This window comes from Delphinus delphis, chromosome 7, assembly GCF_949987515.2.
Source record: "Delphinus delphis chromosome 7, mDelDel1.2, whole genome shotgun sequence".
Classification (NCBI taxonomy): Eukaryota; Metazoa; Chordata; class Mammalia; order Artiodactyla; family Delphinidae; genus Delphinus; species Delphinus delphis.
Window position 1 is genome coordinate 88,389,107 of NC_082689.1, and position 26,813 is coordinate 88,415,919.

At 34.1% G+C, this 26,813-nt stretch overlaps 1 protein-coding gene across 1 annotated transcript in view; it reads left to right on the top strand.

Annotated features, from left to right (window-relative positions):
• LRP1B (LDL receptor related protein 1B) overlaps window positions 1–26,813 on the top strand; it is a 1,457,034-nt gene that overhangs the window by 562,468 nt on the left and 867,753 nt on the right. The gene's annotated exons all lie outside the window — the stretch shown is intronic.

The window sequence follows — 26,813 nt, forward strand, 5'->3', positions numbered from 1 at the left end:
AAAAAAGCGGATTCTGACAAGAGTTGTGGAATGTAAGACGACAGGCTCATAAAATGTTTTTAATGTTTATTTGAGCAGTTGCATTGCAGTAAGGAAAAAAGAAGTTGTAATCTACCATCAGAAGGTGGGGCATACCAATTCCTTAACACATCAGTATTGCAGGGCTAACCTAAGACACAGATAACCCACTACTCTTCCAAGAATTGCTTTGCGGTTGCCAGAGAAGACCCTCAGCATAGTTTTAAGTTAAAGAGAGGAGACTTAAGTTATTTAGCAGTGGACCTTGTGGTTAGCAGGCTTCAAAAATACTACCTGAAAGATGGACTATTAACAAAGTTAGCTCCAACACAACATTTAGGATTTATGAAAGGGGCATAATACATGTTCAAGGGTACTAGTATAACATTAAGGTCATCTTTGTTAGTTGAAACCATTTTTTTTCCTCTAACTGCTGATGTGTAAACACTATATTACTATAGAGCTACAGAATTAATCATCAGAATCCATCTTCACTTTTTCTTTGACTTTCCAATTTTGCAAGCCACTCTGTTGGTTAAAAAGAGACCTTATTTTATCTGAACTTCTTTTAGCTAATAGGCTCATTCATCTTTTTTAATATTTCATAATTTTTCAAAATATAGGTACACATGTTTAAATTTCCAATAACTGTTCATATAATTAGAAAATTAATATAGGAATTATGCTTTAGTTTTACAAACACTATGGTATTTTATAAAGTTCTATAAAGCCAGTTTTTTTTTACCAGTACCTATTGGGAAAGGATACTTTCAAATTAATGGCATAGTGTAAAACTTTAGTTGGAAGAGCTGGTGCTTTTTTCAGATGTAAGTTGTAGCAAAGATTTGAAAACTAAAATATTATCCTTGTTATTGTTATAATCGTCCCCAAGCAGTTCAGGCTGAAATGTCTGATGGAACATATCCTAAACTGCCATAAGTCCCCATTCAACAAATGGGAAAATATTTACTGAAGAAACAGCTGTCATCCATATGTGGACTTTTGTCACTCTTAAAGTCTGATTGAATATTAAGATGCATCATCACAATGGTTCTGATTTTGACAAGAACAGCTTGCACGTAAGAGCTTTGCTAGGAAGGCTGTGTAATGTAATTCTTGAATGTAGCTCTATTTGTATTTGCAGCAGATGGTTACTTGACTCAATCTGACTGCAGTGATGCTTCAAAAGACATGAGTAAGAGAAGTTGTATTTAAACTGATTTGTTTGGGTGTTGGTTAAGTGTAGTAAGGAAGAACTGGAAAATTACAAATGTGCTAACAACATTCTTTTGGCATTCTGTTTAGAAATATATTTGCTTGCGTGTTTTTCCCTGGATGTGCTAACTGAATTTAAATTTAGCCTTTAGATAGTCTTGTCTGTCAGAAATGTTGAGGTGAAGCTATTGTGTTTCTCCTGTTTTTATACCATTCTTATCCTTCCCCATTCTTTAAAAAAAAAAAAAATTATGTATTTATTTGGCAGTGCGGAGTCTTAGCTGCGGCATGTGGGATCTAGTTACCTCACCAGGGATCGAACACAGGCCCCCAGCATTGGGAACTTAGCCACTGGACCACCAGGAAAGTCCCAATCTTTCCCCATTTTTAAAAACAAAGATCCAGAGACCCTTTTCAAATAAAACTGCCAACCTGAAATATAATATATGTGACACCATCTCCCTTTCTGGAAAGCAACATGTTTTATGTTCTCAAGCTTCCTATTTCTCCCTGTCATTACATGAAAGAACCATATTTTGTCATTTTTGTCAAAGGAATTAGGAGTAGAAAACCCTCACACTGTTTGTGCTTATTCTCTGCTGGATTCCTTTGGGCCCTGGATTCCTTTACTGTTTAAGTGTAATTTTGTCATGTATCATTTATCACAATAGGTTCTTTGGAATTTTTTGTTTGAGTTTGCTCTGTCTCTCTATCACCGTTTTTCAATCCTGAATTCTAGGAATCAGAGGAGGAAAAGCTCTGCTCTTTTATAAATATAATCCCATTTGTAATAGGACACTTTTTAAAAATATTTATTTTTCTCTTAATACTATATCAGAAATTTGGCTAGGGTTAATGTGATGCTATCTAGGGAAGGAGCAGCAGGTTTTTTCTTTTCTTTTTTTTTTCCCTTTAACTTCTACTTTTGGGAGTTCAAGGGTAATTTGAATAGTTGAGGTTAGAACAACTCTGCATGACCTACTGAAGGGGACATGCACCACCAGTGAAATTTCTCCCACCTTTTCCTAATCGTCTGAGGTATATTTCTTTGGCTCTGTCTGTTATAACTTCAGTTCAGAAAAAGTAAAAGTCTGACCCGACTCTTAGAGCTTGACCTCAATAGGTATGGAAATGGCTGGAGATTTGCCTTACCTCCCCACAGGCTGCATTGAAAAAAAATATTTTTTACTTGGCTGTACTTTTTTTTCTCAACCTCCTATTCCCTATTTACAATATTATCATTATTATCATTCTAAATTTTTTAAATTTATTTTTTACTTCTCCACAGGTTGCATATAGGTTAGTAATTTTCTCTAGACTATCAATATGACTTGGGCCAGGCTCCAATCCAAATTTTCCAGGAAGAGATTGTTTATAAACATTTTTTATTCATTTTCTTTGTTTTTGTGATGTTGGTATTGACTCATTAATTCAGGCTATTTTTCTGGAGATACTTGTTGAGACTATCTTCATTTCAAATTTTAGCAATATTTTCTTCCAGTGGTTTCTTGAAGAAATTTCTAAAATTATTTCTATACAGTCATTAGAGTTTGAAGGTAGCATAGAGATTATAGTCCAACCAATATCAAAAATAGCTTTTCTGGTAGTTGTTATTAGAGCTCTGCTTATTTAATGATTACGAATTTAATCTGAAGTCACTCTCCCTAGGATCAAATCCTGCCTAGTTACTAGCTGTGTGATGTTGGATGCCTCTTTGTATCTTTATTTTCTTACCTTAAAAATATGAATAGTGATAATCCACTAAAGGGCTGTTGTGAGGATTAAATAATGCCAAACATATAAAGCACTTTAATACTTTTTGAGTTGTAGAATATGTGAAGTTCTCTTTTTCATGTTGCCTCAAAAATAACTACTAATCTTTCCAACACTTACAATACTGTTGTGAATTGAGTGATGAGGCCAATATTCTACCTCATTAAAGATGATCTTTTCATTTCCAGCCCAATTCTCTTTCTACTACAAATGCTTCTTAAATGGCTTACTTCATATAGACTAAATCTATTATATAATCAAGTACTGAGTAAAAGGAGGGGAAATGAGAAAATAAAGTGATATGGCCTGGGAGTAAAGATGAAATGTATATGTGATGCTGGAGGATAAAACGTACAGAGTAACTGTAGGTATAGGGAAGAAAGTAGCAGAGGAAACCATTTTCATAACTTATGTTGTGAAAGATATGTTTGGATTACCTTCAAGGTCTTTCAAAAGATAAAGGTAAAGAATAAAATCCCTTCACAGTTACCTTTGTCGGTTGAACTGTAGTTTTAAATACGAAATTTTTTCAGTAATAAACCATATAGTGTTTGAGTCTGATGAGGGTTGTAACTGAGGACAGGAGTGGAACTAGTATACAATTTTGGTTCTAGGGTGTGGCTCTAAGTTTCCTGTTAAATTAAAATCATCACACTAAACTTCATACAAGAATACATTTCACCATAATTATCAAATCGTTACAACACTATTGCAAAAGAGAGGATCAGTTAATCCTAACGATGAAAAATATTAGAAAAACAGAGTAAAATTGAAGAGATATTTTTAGGGATGAAGTTGGATTTGAAAATTTGAGGAAAATATTTTGGGGGACTTGAGGTACCATGTATAGAACTCATATTCAGTAAAGTTATGTGAGATGGCCAAATTGAGAGAGAAGGGAAATCCCCCATATCATGTGAAACAGCAGAAATTGACTATGTGCCAAGTACTATGAATACCCTTTTTCTATGTAGGATGGACTTTTGACTTGTTGAGAATGATTGGCAGAGTGATCTGTAGGATTTGTGAATCCATGACCGCATGTCAGTATTCAGGGGAAAAATGTGTTGTCTTTGTTTTCTATAAAAGCAGTCCATCTGCCAGGAGGCAGAGGAGGACTGAAACTTAAGTCTCAGAAGTTGAATTCACACAGGAGTGATTGACAGTATTTAATAGGTAATAAACCCTTTCTTAACACCCACCTGGATCCCCACTGTTGGTGAAACTAGTCATGGCTGAGAAATTAAAAATAGAATCAAAGTTAACAGCTATCAGGGAGTAGCACTGATTAATGAAATTCTAATCTGAGATGCTGTGTGAATGTTGGAAGCTAGAAAATGAAGTAGGTCTGCCTATGACCATGAAAGAAGTTTTGTAACAAGGGGAGCCTTGGGATAGATACCAAATTTTTCACATCCATGAGGTGGCCCATAGAGCCAGCCCAGCTTCCAAGTTACAGCCTGCACTCACTAGGCACTTGCAGTAGGACAGTAGAATTGTTGCAGAGTTTTGGCTATTAAATCCGTCAGGCTACAGCAGTTCCCCTTTATCCACAGTTTTGCTTTCTGTGGTTTTAGTTACTTGTGGTCAGCCATGGTCCAGAACTATGAAAAAATTCCATAAATAACTAATTTGTGAGTGTTAAATGACTCAATGTTCTGAGTAGTGTAGTGCCATCCAGCTCTGTCCCTGCTGAGATGTAATCATCCCTTTGTCCGGTGTACCCTGATCATTAGTCACTTAGTAGTCTACGTTATCAGATCCACTGTCACAGTATCTCAGTGCTTGTGTTCAGGTAACCCTTATTTTACTTAATAATGGCCCCAAAGCACCAAAGCAGTGATGCTGAATTTGGATAAGCAAAAGAGAAGCCATAAAGTGCTTTCTTTAAATGAAAAGGTGAAAGTTCTCAACTTAATACGAAAAGAAAAAGAAAAATGCCAAGGTGCTAAGATGTATGGCAAGAACAAATCTTCTATCCATGAAATTGTGAAGACAGAAAAAGAAATTCATGCTAGTTTTGCTGTTATGCCTGAAACTGCAAAAGTTATGGCTGCAGTGCATAAGCAGTTAGTTAAGATGGAAAAGACATTATATTTATACAGTAAGATATTTTGAGAGAGAGAGACCACAGTCACAAAACTTTCATTACAGTATTATATAATACATTGTTCTAATTGTTCTATTTTATTGTTATTGTTGTTAATCTCTTACTGTGGCTAATTTATAAATGAAACTTTACCATATGTATGTATGTATAGGAAACACATACAGTCAGCCCTCCATATCTGCAGGTTTTGTGTCTATTGGTTTTATATCCAAGGATTCAACTAACCATGGACCCACATCTATGGATTCAACTTGAAATTTCACCCCATGGTTGGTTGAAACCATGGATATGGAGGGCTGACTATATTTACTGTAGTACTCAATCTTATGTAAGAGAGTGGATTTTGGTATCCACGGGGGCTTCCGGAACCTATCTCCCATAAATACTGAGGGACAGCTATGTATATATATGGTTTGGTACTATCCATGATTTCAGGCATTCACTGGAGGTCCTGGAATGTATCCCCCATGGGTAAGGCAGTACTATTGTACACTGTAGGCAGATTAAAGCTACAGATTGCACCCCTACAACTAACCACTATCTACTGATATGAGGATTCAGATGAATCTGAAGTTTCTATGAGTTTGAACATTAGGAAGTATCTAAAGATATCCCCCTATGTATTGTTTTCTCCTCTTGGAAGTATCAGTCTTGGAGGGTTGGATGCTTATCTACATTCGTGACTGCCCCTAATCTTTTGAAATTAATATTCATATTGTGATATGTTGCAAATTGTGGGTCCTGACTTTTTAAGGAAGAACTACCCTCTACACATACCCGCATACTTGCACACAGAAAGATTATCTATGTCTAGATAGATAGGTTCGATAGATAGATATTTCCTGTATCCTTCACCACTGCAATATAGCCATGTCTCATTCCCACAATCAGACAGAACTCCCTATTGCTCAAGGAGAGAGATGTTTCTTGAAGATAATGTAAACTTAGTTTCTCTCAATATCTTCTTGTATATTCCTCTTCATTAGAAGAAAACTCAGAAAAACATGGAAACATTTTAATAGCTCCAGTAATCATTCTTCTGAATTTCTGTATTGCCCTGCTATAATTTCCCTTTTGTGCATCTTGAATTTAAACTTTTTTTTTCTTTCTTAAAGATTTAGGAACAAAATGAACTGCTAAAAGTATATTTTGGCCTGTTAATTTATTTTTGAGACCATCTTGGTCCTGAAGATAGTAGTAGTACTGAGGTGGGCAGACCTCCAAATTCATTTATACGTAAGAGAATGCCAAGGAAGTTACTTGTCCACTTCTCCTTATACTCAGTGGGTGATTAATGCAGTACAATGAAAACAACCTTAGTCTTATAAATTTGTATTAATTATTTCAAAAATTTTGCCTATGTGTTTTCTTACCTGTATCAAAATTCAAGTGGATATCATTATAGCACTAGCTATATTTCTATCTTTTTATTTATCTATAAGCTGTCTAAATATCTATGTGCGCATTTCCCATTTTACACTACTACTCCCTTCTCTGTGTGATTCTAACAATCTTGGATTTAGAATAGAGAATTATCTAAGAAATTGGCATCTACCTATTTTAGGCCAAATTACTAAGTGCCATAGGAGAGTTAACCTGCCACTTTTCAATCCAAAGTTCCTTTCAGAAGTTACCGATGTGAAAAGGCAAGGCAACATAAATATACAGTTATGTGTTTCATGGTCTGCACTATTTTGACTAAAGTTAGTGGTTCAGAGGCACATCCAAAAGTATAAATCCATATGAACTGTCTTTTATATGAGTTAATTTTTTTCTTCTCGTTAATTAATTTTCTCTAGGTTCAACCTCTTTCCAAATTCCTCCACAGACATTTCCTCAAGTGGAGGTTTATGTATGGCATTGCCTTTAATTACTGTCTCCTTCAGTTACAAATGATTATTCTATTATATTATAATTAGCCTGGGAATATGGAAGAACAGCTAGGAGTGACTTATTATGTTCAGTACAGCCTTTACTGGAACCTTAACCCACATTGATTTAACTCCCACTGTGTGTTCTTGAGTCATATCGTTCACAATGTCAAAATAATGCAGAACATTCTACATCTCTGTTCTCTTTGCTGTTCTCTCTCTGTCTCTTTTTTTTTTAATCTATAAGTTTTCAGTGTTTGTTAAACTTATCTCTAAATTACTGAGTTTAAGAATTTATTTCTAGTAATTATACTTAATGTCTTCCCAGCCTTCTAGCCACTCCCTATTAAAAACATACCTTCTCTGATTTCTCACTGATTAGTGCTGACCACTCAAATAGATAAAGTAACAGAAAAGCTGTACACAGACTAAATTATGAAGGAATTTATTATTTCACCTAAAAATCTAGATTTAGGACAGTCCCTGGTTTGGTTAATTTATTGGCTCAACAATAGCATTAACCACCTGGGTTCCTCCTACCTCTTCATTCTGTGATGTTATCTTTAGTGTGCTTTTCAAATTAATACCTCTATGGTCATAAGACGGCTACTGAAGTTTCAGGGATCCCATGTAGAAACATGGATTCAGTTAAAAAAATAGCATTATTTCTTCCTTGGGTATAGAAGAGTTCCCAAAGCAGATATTCCCTCGTGTCTTCTTGGTCACAGCTGGGTACATGCCAACCTAAATGAGACAGCAATAGACAATTTTTACCATCTGCACATGAAAGACAGTGCGACATGGGAGTGAATATATGATAACGTAGCAGAATGAAAAATGGATTATGAACCAACATCACCTTCTACAGACACTGTATTATGATAGTCCTTTCTCATGTGCAGCCCTTTGTCTGTTCTTCTCAGGCACTGAGGGACCTCTTTTGACTTAGCTAAACCTGTTTGGAATATGTACAAATATTATTTTCCAACCCTTCATTTCACCTTCTCTGAGAGTTCCTCCATTTCCTTTTAGCCCAGATTGTTAAAACTCTTTCTGAGGAATATTTTTCTTATCATTTTTCAAGGCAAGTTACAGTTGATTTTTGTTTCTTTGCTTTCTGTAACTTTTTCTACAATACTGAGAAGAGGCTAGGGTGGGGACACTGTGGATAGCAGTCCATTATGTCTTTAAAGATATAGTTTAAGAAGCTGATGGGAGCTTTTATTCTATCAGATTTTCTAACACTTTTGCAAGCTATGTGAACATTTCTAAGCCACTGGGGTAATATTAAGTAAATTATTGTTTCACTTATAAAATGATTCTAAGGTGGCATGAAAGCTTTCTTACTCTCTGCCCAAGACTAGTTTACCTACTGGAAGAAGTTGTGCTGTTACTGGAAAAGAATAACTTTATATTTTCAGTTAGTTAAAATTTATTTCTAATTGTTTGCTACATGCAAAGTTCTGTGAAAACAAGAGGTAGTAATAAGCCAGTGTTACTGCTTTTGAAAATAAATGGACAACTTTCCTGTAGCACTCAGGTTTGATCAGGGCATCAAAGATAATGATATAATCTATTCTCTTATGGAGCTTGGAGTATAGCAGAGTTATGCATCAAATATCAACTATTACAATCAGGAGATACGGCTACTATAGCTTACCCCTCAAACTTACAGATAATACACAAAATATTAAGCAGTAATTTATTTGTCATTTCTGAGATAAATAATGGATCGGGCATAAATGTTACTAAAAAATATTTTTTTGAGAGAATCTTGGTTTGTAAACACCACAAAGGAAAGGACAAAATTTAAAAACAATAGAATAAGTACTTGAACACATAACATAAATTCAGGATTTTACCATATACATTATAATCACATTAAAAAAAAAACAGGAACAAAAAGTAAAAACAACATTCAGCTTTTATGCTGAGTTAAATTTTGTTCTGCTTAATTGCTGAGCCTTGCACGATATTGAACCAAATTTGATATTTTCCCTTGAGCCAGACTGTCAGTGGTTTGATTTGGGAGAAATTAACCTGGCTTTTAGGGTCAAAGTGAATGCTTCCCAATGTCAAGTGATTTTTACTCAACATTTTTTTTTTTTAATCATGCAAAGGGAAAAGGCAAATCTTGATAGTCTTTGGTATTCTTTCGGTTTTAGTTAGATAATTGTCTTTGTTAGCACTTGTAAAAATTGTGCTTAGGCAGGGGACATCACACTTCCTGATTACAAGCTACAGTCATCAAAAGATCATGGTAATGGAATAAAAATAGACACATAGACCAATGGAACAGAATTGAGAGCCCAGAAATAAACCCAAGCATATACAGTCAACTGATATTTTTGACAAGGGAGCCAAGAGTACTTAATGGAGAAGAGATAATCTCTTTGATAAATAGTGCTAGGATAATTGGATATTCATATGTAAACTAATGAGGCTGGACCCATATCTTATATAACTCACAAAAATTAACTCAAAATGCATTAAAGACGTAAATGTAAGACCTGAAACCCTGAAATTCCTAAAAGAAAACATAGGAATAAAACTTCTTGACAGGGGTCTTGGCAATCAGTTTTTTAATATGACACCTAAAGCACAAGCAACAAAATAAAAAATAAACAAGTGGAAGTACATCAAACTTAAAAGTTTCTAAATAGTAAAAGAAACAATCAACAAAGTGAAAAGACAACCTACAGAATGAGAAAAAATATTTGCAAACAATATATATGTGGTTAATATCCAAAAATATATAGATAACTCATACAACTCAATAACAGAAAAACCAACCCAATTCAAAAATGGGCAAAGGACATGCAGTTGCTTGCCCATGACAACACCATAGGATGAAAGTGGGAGCATACACTTCCAATGAATACTTTGCCATCTCAGCCAAAGTCTTCCCATCTGTTACCAAATAACCATATGCATTCTTCTTCCCATACATAGAATCCACTACAATTAAGTCAAAGTAGAGGATCTGTAGGTGATGTGCAGTCCTCTCTATCGAGTCCTTTTGTTGCTCCTTGTTGTACAGCAAAGTATGAACCAAAAGACAAGTTATATAAATTGATGGACCAGTGATAAAATAGCAAAAAAAGTCCATTTAGAAGGAAGCAGACAGTAGTCATTGGGACAGAGCAGTAATGGAGTCTGCCAGGCAAGGAAAGCGAAGACCTTCTGTTTCAGGGAATGTTTCAGGGAAAACTTCTTTTCCCTGAAACACTTCCCCTTGTCCATTGTTCTTTATCTATGCTTCCACTGGGAGGTTCTTTCTAGTCTGCTGTGCTGAATACTACATCTAAAGTTGGCATAGGGGAATATCCTCTCCCTTGGGGGTATTTCACAGATTGTTTTTTGTTCCTTTCAAGTTGCTTTAAGGTTTGAAGAGACAAAGGATTTTGTAAACCAGGCTCTTGGCTTTTGAAGTTACAAATTCCCTTGAAAATTAGTAGATTTTTTTATTTCTTTGCTTCCCATTACTTCTATATACCAATAACCACACTTGATTATAGTTTAGAAATAATTATCAGATTATTTCTTTCCACCTCACTTTCTTGGTTTTCTCTTTCAGCATATTGGTGGTCACTTTGAGGCCTGAAAACAATGATTCGGTGGGAAACAAATACTTTTTGTCTGAAGGATGAATTCCTTCAGAAGGAATTTGAGAAGTCTTAATTGGCTTTTGTTGCTCAAAGCCATTTGCAATATTTTTTCTTACTATTCAGGTTCTAGAAGCAGTTGGCTTTTTGAGACCTGGGAGACCCCAGTTTTGGCTTCCCTTTCATTTTTTGCTATCAGACAGGCAATTCTAACTTAGACTCTTTTTTTTTTTTTTTTTTTTTTTTGGTACTATCTTACCAAAAAAAGCATGCAGTGACTAATACAACTACTATTATACTTTTAAACTTCTTCCTTTAAACCCACAATGCTCAATAAGCACTGGTTTTTCCTTCCAAGATATTCTCCAAGATTTTACAAAGGACATTTTTAGTCAAGTATTTTAACCTTGAGTATTTTCAGTCCTGAACAATTACCCTGCTGTTGCTGCCTTACCATTAAGCCAATGTTATGCAGTCTAGATTCTTTATTTCTTTATTTATTTATTTTGCGGTACTCGGGCCTCTCACTGCTGCGGCCTCTCCCTTTGCGGAGCACAGGCTCCGGACGCGCAGGCTCAGCGGCCATGGCTCACGGGCCCAGCTGCTCCGCGGCATGTGGGATCTTCCCGGACTGGAGCACGAACCCGTGTCCCCTGCATCGGCAGGCGGAATCTCAACCACTGCGCCACCAGGGAAGCCCTTGCTTATAATTTTAAGAGCAAAAACTTTTCATAATAAACTAATAGTGTTTGAAGGGCATTATTAACATATCATTAGTTTATGTAAATCTAACATTGCCTACTTTAAAATAATATCCACAGTGAAACTACAAAAGCAAAAGGAAAAGTTACTTCCTTAACTTTTAAACGGTTAAATTAAGAAATTACTTCTGTAGTGTAAGTTAGAAAAGAGCTTGGGTTCTCTTTGAAGGCAGAGCCAATTCGTCTGTTTGCTCAGCACTCAATGATTGTGGAGATGTTAGTCAACAAAAAAAGAAGTACTAATGGTTTTTGGAAACATTAGCCTGAGAACCATTTTCCATTTAGTCTGTAGTTAGTTAATCGAGTGTATGTTCATTTGTCCATACAAGCTATAAAATCCTACAATGACGATGTAATTATAATTAACATTGCTGACCAGTTAAAATGCATAAACAGTAGTATGCCCATCATTATGCATTCTCTATTTGCTGACATTTCCAGTTATGCCAGATGGTGAATTTAATGATGGTGCCTTGTGGTGCTTCTAATGATTTTTGTGCCTGATGGTAATTTTATAGGGCCTGTCGTATCATAGAAGGCTGAAGGGTGACTTAATAATGATCTTCAAGCATATGAAGGGTCTTTGAAGTTTATGGTTATGCAGTGACCAGCTGTTACTCATTCAAACAAGAATTAGTAGATTTTAAATGTAGACAGAGAGATTTAACTGAGATGTGAAGTAGAACCTCCTGACACTTAAAGATATTTTGGAGAGTAATGGTGAGAGATGCTATAGAATATATTCTTTTTTCTTGAGGATAGAATATGCTGATTTATATGAAATCTAAGTTTGCTCTTATTGTGTGGATGATATTTCAGTTTCCTTTCACATCTATGAATGTGTATTTTTCATACTCCAGCACTAACTGGGTTGGAATCCTGGTTTTGACTTATTATACCTGTGAATTCAGGTAAATTAGTTACCTAAATACTTTGAGTCTCGATTTACTTATCTACAAAATGGAGTTAAAATCTGTCATCTAAATATCTAGGGACAAGTCTAAAACATTATTACCTCTAAGGTAGGGTTGAATTTGCTTTTTAAATTTCTCCTCCTTGAAGATAAGACCAGACAGATCAGTGATGTCCTTTTAGGAGGATCCAATTTTTTTTTTTTTTAACCTTGGAGTCCCAGAATAGTAGAGATCTGTGCAACAGTGGAGAGTAATATAAACCCTCAGTCTCTTCTCTAGAGGTTTATTTCCTACCCAGACACTGACTGGGAATGTTTATCTTTCATAGCAAGTGTTCTGTATTAGAAAGAGAGGGCAAAAGACCTTGTTTTAGTTTAGGTTCCTGTAATTCCTAAATATATAACCCCAAACCAAGTCATTTAACTTCTCTGAGTTTTGCATTGCCCCCTTCAAAAATTATATGAGGGAACCTGGCATTGATAGATACATTTTGATATCACCTTTGTTGAGGGGAAACAGGAGACAATGATGGAAGACTGGAAGAGATATAGCTCAAAAGGTTGAGAGTAGAATTTTCTGCTGTGGTGGTTTATTTGACTCTGTGTATCAAGTGGGAAAATGCAGTTCTGATCAATGACTAGAGAATGAGATGGCACTAGACCTCAGGGCACTTGCTTAGAAATTATTTGTTTGACAAACAATATATCAAATAGTATGACAAATAAAATAATAAGAATTTATCATTCTACAAGTCCAATTAGGTTCCCTGTCTTCATGGAGTATTAAGAAAAAAAATCAACCAATAATCATATAAGTAAACAAAATAATTTCAGAGGGTGATGTGCTAGGAAGAATATCAAACAGAGTGAGGGGATAAGATCATGATCATGGGGAAGAGGTGACTCCATGGTCCAGGAAGGCTTCTCCAAGGTCACACATGACACTTACTGTTATCTCTATATAATAAGAAGGATTCAGCTATGCAAAGATAGAAGAGAGGCCCAATCAAGGGCTAGAAGTAAAGAATCAGACAATCTACAACCACTTCTCTCAGTCAAATTTGTGAAACCTTAAGGTGTAACACTGACAAAGTTTTGGTTAGTTTCTGTTTTTGGCTTTGTCAGTTACTAACTGATCTCTGCTCCTCAGTTTCTTTATATGTAAAATGTAGGCGAGGAAGCAGGAATGTTATGAGAAATTGATTATTTTCACTTTTCACCTCTACCAAACTATGATTCATCCCTGTCTTGCCTATTTAATGGGGTAGATTTGAAGATCAGATGAGATAATGGATGAGCAAAGAGTTAAAGGAAGGCAACTCAGTGGGATATTAATAGAAAACAATTTCATTTTTTTTCTAATCACTGCTTTCAATCATGCTCTGTTTTGATGTCTCCTTTCCCTGTCTCTTAATGACGGCTACCATACTTTCTCTGGTCTCTGTGTTATTAATCCAATCTGGTTAAATATTCAAATCACACAACTTATTTAAAGCTTCACTGTTTTCTGTTTTGGGCCTTAGAGGCAGTTCTAGTACAACAGGAAAATTCCTAGTCATTGTAAAAGCAATGTTTTAGACTATTAACACTGTGAAACTTGAAGAGTAGTCATTATTAAAGGTTGTATTTCCAATTCATGGGTTATTTTATGCTGAAGCTGAGAGAAGAAAGAACTTTTTATATTTGTAGCCAACAAGGAAAGTTAACTCTCTGTAAATGACTTTGGGAGCTAAAGGACTAAAACTGAAGTTAGTGTTTGCAAACAAGGTAGGAGAACTGCTAATGTCAGTCTAATCATTATTATTTTCCCTAAAAGTCTAGAACAGCTGTCAACATGGCAACTTCTTCTCAACATTCAGAGGCCTGTAATGAGATGGCATCTAGTCAGAAGATTTAACTGCCAAGTCCTGATTTCTACTTTTGAGATGTGAAAGAATTTTGAGATTCTTTCACATCTCAAAAGTAGAAATCAGGACTTGGCAGTTAAAGGAGTTTGGAAGATAATTAGGATATTTATAAAAAATAGATTTCTGTTATAATATGCCAGATTGTTAATGCTTTGTAACCAGTGCCTTAGGATAATCAATAATAGTTGTTTCTACTGCATTTAAAAAAAAACACTATCATTTTGTACTGTATTACACACTATAACATTTATCAGCCTATTTGTTGGTGTATTCCTATAAACACTGAAACCAGCATCTAACCAGTACCTTGAATAGTAAATTATTTCCTTACTGAAAGAAAAAGTGATTTAAATCACTCTAACCATTTTCTACATGCAGATTGCCAATTTCTTCAGCTCGTTAGAAAAAGACTAAATTAATTTTCTAAATTTCTGTCTAAAATTAGATATCATAAGGGGCCAAGTTCTTTTGAGACAGGCTGAGAAAACACATTTATTTGAAAACTTTTTGCATACTTTAATTTTTATAAATACTTTTCTGTAGAAAGAATCCAAATGTCGTTAATTGTTTAAATAAAAAATCCCTACACAATTGTTTTGCAGCATTTCTAACTTGCAAAAAGTTACTGGAATGTTTTTATGTTTCTTAAAGCATTTTTCTCTTCATGTAACAAATGTGTGATCATTGTTCTGGAAAGAATCAAAGAAAGATTCTTTGAGATAATTTCATTAGTAGACATGTTCAAAAATCAGAAAGCAGTACCTCTTATAGAGAAGATTGACAACTTGTATTTATCAAAATTTATTTCCACTGGCCATGGCTTTCTTTTCTAGTGAGTGAAAAATAATTTTTCCTTCTGTACATCTCAAGAGAAACATTCTCAAAGTTCAGTGTTCTATTCCAGTGAATAAGCAAAATGAAACATACAAAAAATTGTATGTTTATATATATAAAATTCAGTTGCAGTAACTCATAAGCTCACCAAAACTTTATAGCTAAACCTTCTTTGTCCTTGGGAACTGGCATTGACAGCGCCCACGTCATCAATTTCAACTTCATAATAAAAATCGATTAGTTTCATTTGGCATGCTAATGTTATTTCAACACAATTAATCCATATATACTATGTATGATAGTGGAGAAGTAATTACTATGAGGCCATTTTTCCCCCTCCCAGGGGAGAGGATACTATCTTAAACTACATAAGGAATTGCTGCTTTATTATATTCACGCGAAGAAGCATTACAGAAAGTATAAGACACAACTTACAAAAAAATGTGAATTTGGAGTAAAATAAGGGATACAGGAGCAGTGTGATGAAGTGATACATTTTGTCCCTCATTTAACAGTCTGTGGGGTACAACTGATTCATACCTTGGTACTCTGATTTGAAGTTTAAATTTGCAAAACCTGCCGCCTAATCCCAGAAATGTATTCAAGGTGGATCAAAAGGTTTTTGGATGTTATATATGCATTAAATATCATCTGATGACTAGGAATACTTGAAAATTCCTGGACAAACATTAATCAAAGAGGTAATAGAATGAGGTCAGTTAATATCATTCTCATGTTATTGTTATTTTTAAAACAACTTTTGTATAAGGCCTTTAAATATTTTATTTAATCCTCATCATAAAGTTATGAGATAGGTAGGATTTTCTTCATTTTACCATTAAGGAAATAGAAGCTTAGAAAAGTTGCTAACTAAAGTTTAGCTTTCAGAACTACTACGACGAGGTAAATGTCATTATTCTTCTGTCTTTTTCTAATTCTAAACCCTGTGCTATCTATAGGTCAGGAAGGCTATACACCCTATAGTCTTTCACTTGATACAGGAATTAGGTTCCCCATCCAATACCTTGTTCTTTTGGAAATGCTCACCTTGTGAAAGCTGCCTTGAATACACAAGCACAAGAGATTTACTTGGATTTGTCAAAGACAAAATTCATAGATAATTTATGATCCCTGGGTGAAAGCCTACTTTTTTTTTTAAAGGGCCCTTCTTTTAGAATTATAGGATCCCAGAATGAAAAGAGCTTGTCATATAACTTTTGACAGTTCTGATTGGGTAACTCTCGGTTGGTTTTAAGAAGTTATAAGTTCTTGTGTTTGATAGTGAAAACAACAAGCATCACAGTTTTTCCTCAAGATATAAAATTTTTAAGATGGCCAAGTAGTTCATTGCTTAGCTCTTGGAATGCAAAGCATTTATAAATAAAAATCCTTTTTGATCCATGATACTTCCATGTCAGAAAGAAAATACGTTTCACTTTTTAGTTCCTCTTTGGGCTTAGCTTTTTTTCCTGTGGCATAGATTAGTCCAGATAAATTTGCTTTGAGATATTTGACTCAGCGTCATTAACTTGATGTTTTATCCCATTTATCCTTTATTACTTACAGTACTGCAACAAGAGGTGATGACTATTAGTACATAGAGAACTTGTTTTAGGTTTAATAAAGGTAGAGACACAGGCAGAGTTAACTTCTCTCTGGAAGCTTTGTGAAGTCGCTGGTATTATGTTATCATCTTTATATGATAAGAAATATTTCTGTTGCCTTTATTGTTTCCTAAATTCCAAAGCTAGAGATCAACAACAGCAACCCAATTTTACTCTATAGATTTTGCCACTGTTCCTAAAACTCTGTGTATATTCTGTTTTTTTGAAGTCCCCAAATGTTCCAATATTTCCAGCCAGCCAAGAAGTGATATTCTTTATCACCTGATGGACCAGGACTTCTTAAGCCAGAGAGTAGGTACCAGATCAATTCCTAGTAGGAAGTTGCCCTATTGTTTCCACATAAGAAAGGAAGTCCGTGTTCCTTAATAGTTGGCCTGTCATATATAATTAAATATTGCCTTGACAAATGATATTTCAGGTCAGGTCATGGTTACTAACATTATGAAAAAAAAAAAAGCAAAACACCCCACAAATGTACATTGCCATAAAAAGTACATTGATTCAGTAAAGGCATTTCACGACATTTGATCATTTTTCTGTGTAATTTAACAGACAAAGCTAATATCAATATGTTATCTTTCCAACAGAATCAATATCCTCAATTCTTTTGATGAATCACTCTCTTATAATTTACCTTAATGTTTCCCATGAGATTATTTCCCCTCAGTTATAGGGAACGAATTAGGAAAATAAGAGTTTTTCATTCCAGATTACATAGGTATAGCCTGCCGCATTGAGAGATAGCGATTGACTATGAAGAAAGCAATTAAAGATTTCCTAACATGCTCTTCAAAAAATATAATCTTATCCACAATCAGATTTCCCTTATCAATGCAATTCAATCTCAAAGAAATGTTCCTGTTCTGCTAGGTTTTATATCAGTAGTCGCCTTTCTCAAAGTCATCTTCTTCTGGACAAAAGGAGTCCTGATCTGTTCTCCTATTACAGTGTAACAGGTATATACTCATGGTGGCAAAATCAACTTAAACTAAAAATCCTATATCCATCAGTGTGTGTTCTCTCCAGTATCAGTATTCAAGAGCACCTTACACAGTCCTGTACTAAGGCTGTTATTCTTTTGATGTTTCTCCAGAGGTCTCTATTTCTGATCTAAGACTTATAGTAGGAGCCTTTAGGCAAGTATGAGGGGAAAGGGGGACCACTTGGTGATAAAATTACATGGCTCTGCTTAAATTATTATAGTAAAAAAAATAGAATTGGGCACAGTGAATCCCCTATTGGAATATAATATGTAACTATTTTATAAAGATTTGGTCAATAATTATACCAATGGTAAGAACATATTATGTGGTATAAGGGCAATTAACACATCTCTAGCACCTACCAGCCCATCCAGGAAAGTGTTTGTTACCATCCTAATTGGAGTTTACAAAAGAAGCAGATATGTTTTTCATTGACAGGGGTGTATAAGTAACAACTTTTTTGGTCATTCAGTTCATTTAATTTTCTCTTTTTATGAATGTTAATGTCCTTAGAAGTTGTTATGCAATCAAATATTACTTCCTAATTAACTCAATTTAATATTCATACAAGGTCTTTAACTTAAGTGAGGGTGTGGAACTTTAAGTTGACATTACAGAGTAACACAATCACTCTTGATAATAAAGGGTTGAAGAGAGGTGAGGTTTAAAAATTTACCCATCTAGTGTAGTGGATTGAGTCCAAGAGTGTAACATTAACTAAAGTTCAAATGAATAAATCTCTTCAAAAGACCTAAGTTATTACAATTCCATTTGGTTGAACCTGTGTTTGTACTCTTGGCATTTTAATATTTTATGGAAACAATGTTAATTCATTTGACACATAAAACCAAATTAGGAAAATCAAAATAATAAATGCTTCATAAAAGTAAAGCTTTTTTCACTCAGCATAATGATTTTGAGATTCATTTATGATGTTGCATTTATCAAAAGTCAATACCTTTTTATCACTGAGTAGTACATCATAGTTCAGATATACCATAATTTGTTCATTCTTGCACTGTTGATGAACATTTGGGTAAGAGTTTTAGCTACTGTAGATAAAGATGCTATAAGTATTTGCATTAAAATCTTCAGACGTACATTTTCTTTTCTCTTGGGTAAATACCTTTAAGTGGAAGGGCTGGATATTTACCTTTCTAAAAAACTGCACAACTGTTTTCCAAAGTGGATGTACCATTTATTCTATTTATTCTTTAATGTCTCTTCACAGTATTTATTGTTATCATGTACAGGTCTTTGACATATTTCACACAGTCAATTCATATTTTTCTACACTTTTCAATGGTGCTGTTTTTAAATTATAATTTCTAATTGTTAGTTGCTAGTATATAGACATATTGTAGAAATGTAATTTGCATATTGATATGTGTCCTTCAACCTTGCTAAACTCATTACTTCTAGTATATTTTTGGTAGATTCCATTGGATTTTCTATGTAGGCAACCCTGTCATCTCCAAATCATTATTCCTTTTTAATCTGGATCTTTTAATTCTTTTCTTGTCTAAAGCCACTGACTAGAGTTTCAAGTCTTATGTTGAATAGAAGTAATGAGTGCAGATTACTGTCTTGTCTTGTTCTTGCTCTTACTAGGAAAGCATTCAGTCTTTCACCAGTAAGTATTGATACATTACCTGTAGGGTTTTTTATAGATACCCATTCAGGCTGAAGTGTCTTCCTTCCATTCCTAGTTTGCTGAGAGTTTTTATTAGTAGTGGATGTAAGATTTTGTCAAATGACTTTTTCCCTATTGAGATGATTTACTTTGCTAATATGGATAATTATACTGATTTATACTCAAATGTTAAACTAACTCTGCATTATTGGAATAAGCACCCCCATTTGGTTATGACATACTTATCTTTTAATATATTGTTGTATTTGATTTGTTAAATTTTGGTTACAGTTTGTGCATCTGTGTTTGTGAGGGATTTGTAGTGTCCCTTTATTGCAACATCTTTAACTGGTTTCTCATCAGGGTATCCCTGACCTCATAGAATGAGTTGAAAGTACTTCCTCCTCTTTATTTTGTTTTAATTGGTATATTTGCTTCATTAATTACTTGGTAGAATTTACCAATGTAGCCTGCATCCTGGAACTTTCTTTATGAGAATGTTTTATTTACAGTTATAATTTTTATACATTTAGAGCTATTCAATTACCTATGTTTTTTTGAGTTGCTTTGGTAATTTGTGTTTTTCGAGGAATTTGTCATTTTTCATCTAAGTTGTCAAATTTATTGACATAAAGCTGTTCATAATTATCCCTTATCCTTTTACTGTCTATAGAATGTATAGTCATGTCATTTTTCCCATTCCTAATATTGGGTATTTGTGTCATCTCTCTTTTTGTTCAGTCAGGGTAGGGTTTAATCCATTTTATTTGTTTTTTCAAATAATCAGCTTTTTGTTTTATTGATTTTTCTCTATTTCTGTGTTCTATTTCATTGATTTTTACTTCTACCTTTATAATTTTCTTTTTTATGCTCATTTTATGTTTAGTTTTCTTTTTGTAAGTTTTAAGGTGGAAGCTGAGATGTTGGTTTCAGACTTTCCTTCCTATTATAGGTATTTAGTGCCAAAGTTTTTCCCTAAAATTAGTGGGATTCCATTCTATTTTTTTTAACTTTTTTTTTATTATGTTCAAATACTTTTTATACTCCCTTTTAACTTCTTCTTTGATCCATGGGTGATTTAAAATGTATTTAATTTTCTAATATTAGGGGATTTTCCTAGAGATTTTATTTTTGTTATTGATTTCTAAATTAATTCCATTGTGGTCAGAGAAGATTCTTATATTACTTGATTCCTTTTAAATGTATGTTTTATGTTCTTTTATAACCCAGTATATGGCCTATCTTAGTAAATATCCATATGCTAAGTGTCTGTTTTAGATTTGAGAAGAACAGTGTTGTTGGTTTGATGTTCCATAAACATCAGTAAGGTCAAATTTGTTGATTGTGTTGTTGAAGTTTACAACATCCTTACTGATTTTCTGTCTACGTGGTCTATCAATTATTGAGAGAGGGGTATTAAAATCCCTGACTAAAATTATAGATTTATCTGTTTCTCCTTGCAGTTTTATCAGTTTTTGCTTCATGTAATTTAAATCTCTGCTATTAGGTGCATAAATATTTGGTATTATTAAATTTCCTTGAGGAGTTGATTTTTATATCATTTATTGGCTTATAAGCAATAATTCTTTGGTTATTTTAGTGCTTAATTTAATATTCATATTATACCTATTTAACTCATTGCAGATGTACCTTCAAATTATATTATACCACTTCATGTGTAGTTTAAGTACACAATAGTGAACTTCTCTCTCAGATTTATCATATTTTCATGCATTTTACTTTTATATATATTATGTACCCCTAATATGTTGTTACTATTTCTGTTAAAATTGTCAGTTGTCTTTTAAAGAGTTTTAAATAATGATAAAAACATATATTTCTCTTGTAGTTATAATTTCTTGTGCTTTTCTTTCCTTTGGGTAGATTCAGACTTCTAACTCCTATCATCTTCCTTCTGCCTGAAGGACATTCTTTAACATGTTTTTGTTAATGCTGGTGATGAATTATTTTAGCCTCCATATGTCTGAAAACATCTCTTTTTCCTGATTGTTTTAGAAAGGTATTTTTGTGAATATAGATTTCTAAGTTGACAGGTTTTTCTTCCCTCCTTTTAGTACTTTTCCAATATTCTTCCACTGTCTCATTGCTTGCATTAATTCCAATGGGAAATCTGATGTTATTATATTTTCTCCTCTGTTTGCAATATGCCTTTTTTTCTCTGGTTGCTTTCTTTCTTCTTCCTTTTTTTCCTTTCTTTTTTTGAGACAATATTCATCTCTGGCTGCCTTTACAATTTTCTCTAATCACTGGCTTTGAGAAATTTGATTATGATATGCCTTTTGTTCTTTCTTTCATGTTACTTAGAGTTAAGGTTGTTACACTTTTTGAATGGTTTTTAATTTCCTTCAAATTGGTAAAATTTTAGGCCATTACAGAATGTATTTTTCTATCCCTCCACCCTGGGGGAATACCAATTACCCATATATTGAGCCATCTGAAGTTATCTGATTGCTCACTAATGCTCTTTTTTTCCCCCTGTGTTTCCTTTTTGAATAGTTTCTATTCTTATGCCTTTAAATTCATTAATCTTTTTTTTTTTTTCTGCCATGTCTAAACTCCTGTTAATACCAACTGGTGTATTTTCCATCTGACATATTGTAGTTTTTAATCTCTAAAAGTTTGATTTGGGTCTTAAAAATGTTTTTCCTGTGTCTACTTACCTCCTTGCTAATTCTAACATCTCTGTCAGTTCTGGGACTCTTTTGATTCTTTTTCTCACTATGAGTCAGGGTTTTCCTGCCTGATAATTTTGATTGGATGCCAGGCATTGTGAATTTTACTTTGTTAAGTGCTGACTATTTTTGTATTTCCTTAAGTCTCTTTAAGCTTTGTTCTGGGATGCAGTTTATAACTGGAAAGCAGTTTGATCCATTTGTTTCTTACATTTGTGATTGTTCATTGAGTCTGGAGCAAGGTTCCTTTTAGGACTAATTATTCCCCACTACTGAGATAATACCTGAAGTACTCAACCCAGTGCTGTGAATTATGAGTTTTCCAGTCTGGCTGGTGGGAACGGGTATATCTGGCCCCATATGAGCACCATACAATGTTCCCTCTAGTCCTTTTGGATGATTCTTTCTCAAGCCTTGGTTAGTTTCCTCACATGTATGTGTCCTCTGCTGAGGACTTAAAGAAAACTCCCTGAAGATCTGTGGGGTTCTCTGTGCATCTCTGTCTTCTCAGGTATGAAATCTAGCTACCTTTTTCTTCCTGGATTATCAGTCTGTCTATTCAAGGAGTCAGCTGGCCTCCACCTCAGTTCTCCTTCCCTGAACTATGGCCTGGAAATTCTTTAAAGGCAGTAGCTGGGGGCAAAAATAGTGCTCATGTCATTTGCTTTTCATCTCTCGGCAATTATTGTCCTTTATCACCTAATATTTATTGCTTTAAAAACAACCATTTGCCTATTTTGTCTATTTGTATTTCTTTGTTTCAAGCAGATGGGTAAATAACGTTGGTTATTTTTTTTTATTTATTTTACTTCAATTTGTCTAGAAGTGAAAATAGTCTTCAAATTGTAAAAGATATTTTAATTTATAAACCTAACCTCCAGCTGTAGACAAAAGTATCCAACCTGTTTTCTCAGAAAATGTTTCACACTTAGACATTGGAAGGATTTAATCAAACTCTTTAACAAGCTAAGAAACTTTCAGGTGAGGTGGCATTCCCTTGCAGGATAGAAACCATATCCTTTCAATCTGGGCCCCAGAGTGAAATCTGAGTCCAAATAAAGAATTTTTAATTTAGGGATCTCCAGGTTGAGGAATCGATAAGTAGAGTTCAGTTTCATATATTGTGTTTTCTGTTTCTATAGCATTGACTAGTCAGTTTGTTGTGAGTAAACCTAGGAGCTTGACACCAACCTTTAACACTGGTCTCAAAATTTCTCACATTTTCCCTAGCACTTTTGTATTTCTTCAGTAGGTATAGAGAAGAAACATGCACTCAAACCCTCCAGATTTTACAGATAGTAATTAAAAGGAACTTGTCAAAGAAATTGCAAAAAGCAGAGTTGCCCACTCCAACACACAGTCAGGCTAATTTACTCTGTTTTACAAAGCAAGAAATCCCTTTTAGAAACTAGAACTCTTGGTATTTTAAACCATAAAAAAATGGTGTTAATTATTTAAATTTTGCATATAATTCTTCATGTTAGATAATGGATTTGTCTATAGGAATTAGATACCACGATAATGTACGGTTTCTCAGCCTTGGCATTGTTGCCATTTTGAGCCAAGTAATTCTTTGTTTTGTGGGATCCTGTGGATCAAATGATGTTTGACAGCATCCCTAGGCTCTACATCCTAGGTTCCTGTAGCATCTCCTCCTCCCTTAAGTTGTGACAACAAATCATGTTCTATATATTGCCAAATGTGCCTGAGGGTGGGAGGGGGCCCCAAAATTTCCTCTGTTTGGGAACCATTGCTATAGTTCAACACACCTAAGACATTCCAGTCATCAGTAATTTCCAAACTATTTCTTAAAAGGTAGCCATAGGTATGAAGGGGCTACTATTACAAATAGTCCATTAATTATAAAAGGCTAGTTACTTTATTATCATAAAGAGGGCTAGTAAAATGAAAGTATAATACACTAAAGATTCTGGTATTTAGCAAAAGCAGTTCTAAAAAGGAATTTCATAGAGATAAATGACTACATTAAAAAAAATAAAGATCTCAAATAAATGACCAAATTTTATACCTCAAGGAACTAGAAGAAGAATAAATTAAGCCTAGACTTAGCAGAAGGAAGGAAATAACAAAGATCAGAGTGGAAATAAATGCAGTAGAGGCCAAAAAGACAATAGAAAAGATCAATGACACTAAGAGCTTTTTTTAAAAGATAAACAAAATAGACAAATCTTTAGCTAGAATTACCAAGAAAAAACTAGAAGACTGAAATAAGTAAAATTAAGTATGAAAGAGGAGACATTCCACCTGATATCACAGAAATACAAGGGATCATGAGGCTACTATGAACAATTATATGTAAACAAATTGGGTAATGTAGAAAAATGGGTATATTCTTAGAAACATACCATCTATCAAGACTGAATCATGAAGAAATAGATAATATGAACAGACTAATTACTAGTAAGGAGATTGAATCAGTAATAAAAAATCTTCCCCAAAATAAAGTCTTGAAACAGATGGCTTCACTGGTGAATTCTGCCAAACATTCAGAGAATTCTTACCAATTCTTCTCAAACTCTTCCAAAAATTAGAAGAGGAGGGAACACTTGGCAAAGTCATTTTATGAAGCCAGTATTACCCTGATACCACAACCAGCCAAGGATACTACAAAAGAAGAAAATTACACGCCTTGTTGAAGCTAGATGCAAAAAATTCTCAAAAAAGTTTAGCAAACTAAATTCAACAGTACGTAAAAGGATTATACACCACGACCAAGCAGAATTTATTTCAAGAATGAAAGGATGGTTCAACGTCTGCAAATCAATCACTGTAATGTGCCACGTTAACCCAAAATGAAGGATAAAAATCATATGATCATTTCAATAGATGCAGAAAATATATTTGACAAAATTCAGCAACCATTCTTGATAAAAACTCTCAGGAAACTGGGTATAGAGGGAACATATCTTAACATAATAAAGGCCATATATGAAAAGCCTACAGTTAACACCATACTCTGGTGAAAAATAGTGATGATTTCCTATAAGATAGGAACAAGACAAGGATGCCCATCCTTGCCACTTTTATTCAACGTGGTAGTGGAAGTCCTATCCAGAACAATTAAGTGAGAAAAGAAATAAAGGCATCCAGATCAGAAAGGAAAAAGTAAAACTGTCTCTCTTTGCAGATCACTATCTTATACCATACACAAAGCTCAAATGAATTGAAGATTTGAAATGAGATCTGAAACCAAAAAAATCCTAGAAGAAAACTTAGGGGATTAAACGCTTAGACATCAGTCTTGACAATGATTTTTTTGGATGTGACACCAAAAGCAAAAGCAACAAAAGAAAAAGTAAACAAGTGGGAGCACATCAAACTAAAAAGCTTCTGTACTACCAAGGAAACCATCAACAGAATGAAAAGGCAGCCTACAATATGGGAGAAGATATGTGCAAATTGTTTATGTTAAAAAGGTTAGTATTTTAAATACATAAAGAAGTCATACAACTCAGCCAAAAAAGAAAAAAAAAAATCCAATTTAAAAAAGGGAAGAGGACCTGAATAGAGATTGTTCCAAAGAAGATTTACAAGTGGCCAACAGATACATGAAAAGGTGCCCAACATCACTAATCATCAGGGAAATACAAATCAAAACCACAATGAGATAGTGCCTCACACTTGTTAGAATGGCTGTAATCAAAAAGATAAGTGATAAGTATTGACAAGGATGTGGGAAAAATGGGACCCTTGTGCACTATTGGCAAGAATGTCAATTGGTGCAGCACTTTAAAAAGTATGGAAGTTCCTTTAAAAATTAAAAATAGAACTACCATATGATCTAGCTATTCCACTTCTGGGTATATATCCAAACGAAATTAAATTAATTATCTCAAAGTGATATTTGTAATCTAATATTCAATTGCAGAATTATTGACAATAGCCAAGACATGGAAGCATCCTAAGTGTGCATTAGTTGGAACAAATGATTGGCCAAAGAAAATGTGACACATACACACACACACACACACACCCCACAATGGGATATTATTTAGCCATAAAAAAGAAAATCCCGCCATTTGCAACAACGTGGATGAAACTTTAGGGCATCATTCTAAGTGAAATAAGTCGGAGAAAAACAAATACTCTCATGTGGAGAGTATGATCTCATACGTGGAGTCTAAAAAAACCTGAATTCATAAAGATAGAGAACAGATTGGTGGTTACCAGAGATGAGGGGTTTGGAGTTGAGGGAATGATTGAAGGTGGTCAAAAGGTACAAACTCCCAGGTACAAGATAAATAATTTCTGGGAATGTACTGTACAGCATGGTGACTGTAGTTAACAATACTGTATTATATATTTTAAAGTTTCTAAGTGAACTGTTCTTAAAAGTTCTCATCATAAGGGAAATAATTGTAACTGTGTGGTGATGGATATTAACTAAACTAATTTGCAATATACACATATATCAAATCATTGTGCTGTGCACCTTATACAAAGTTTTATATCATTTATATCTCCATAAAACTGGAAAAAGTAAAATGGGCTAGGGTCATTTCTAAATTACCTACACACAGAAAAATTAGTAGTCTCAGACAACTTACCCAAGGGTCAAAAGTAGGAAAACTCCTACAGTGAAAACAAAGATAAAACAACTACAAAATAAACTTATAACCAAACAAAATTAATATCAGTTGTTTAGGGTATGACTTGGGCAAATTTCTCAAACATGTGGTAAAGACTGGCCTACATTATCCATGATGCTCTAGACCTTATATCTCGGTGCTGAAGATGTGGGTATCTCCCTCACTGGTGATTTCTTGGAATTCTAAAGGGATATAACACAGAGTAAAGCTAGACACACTAGTGGAAAAGACAATATGGCCACTAAAATAATCAAAAAGACAG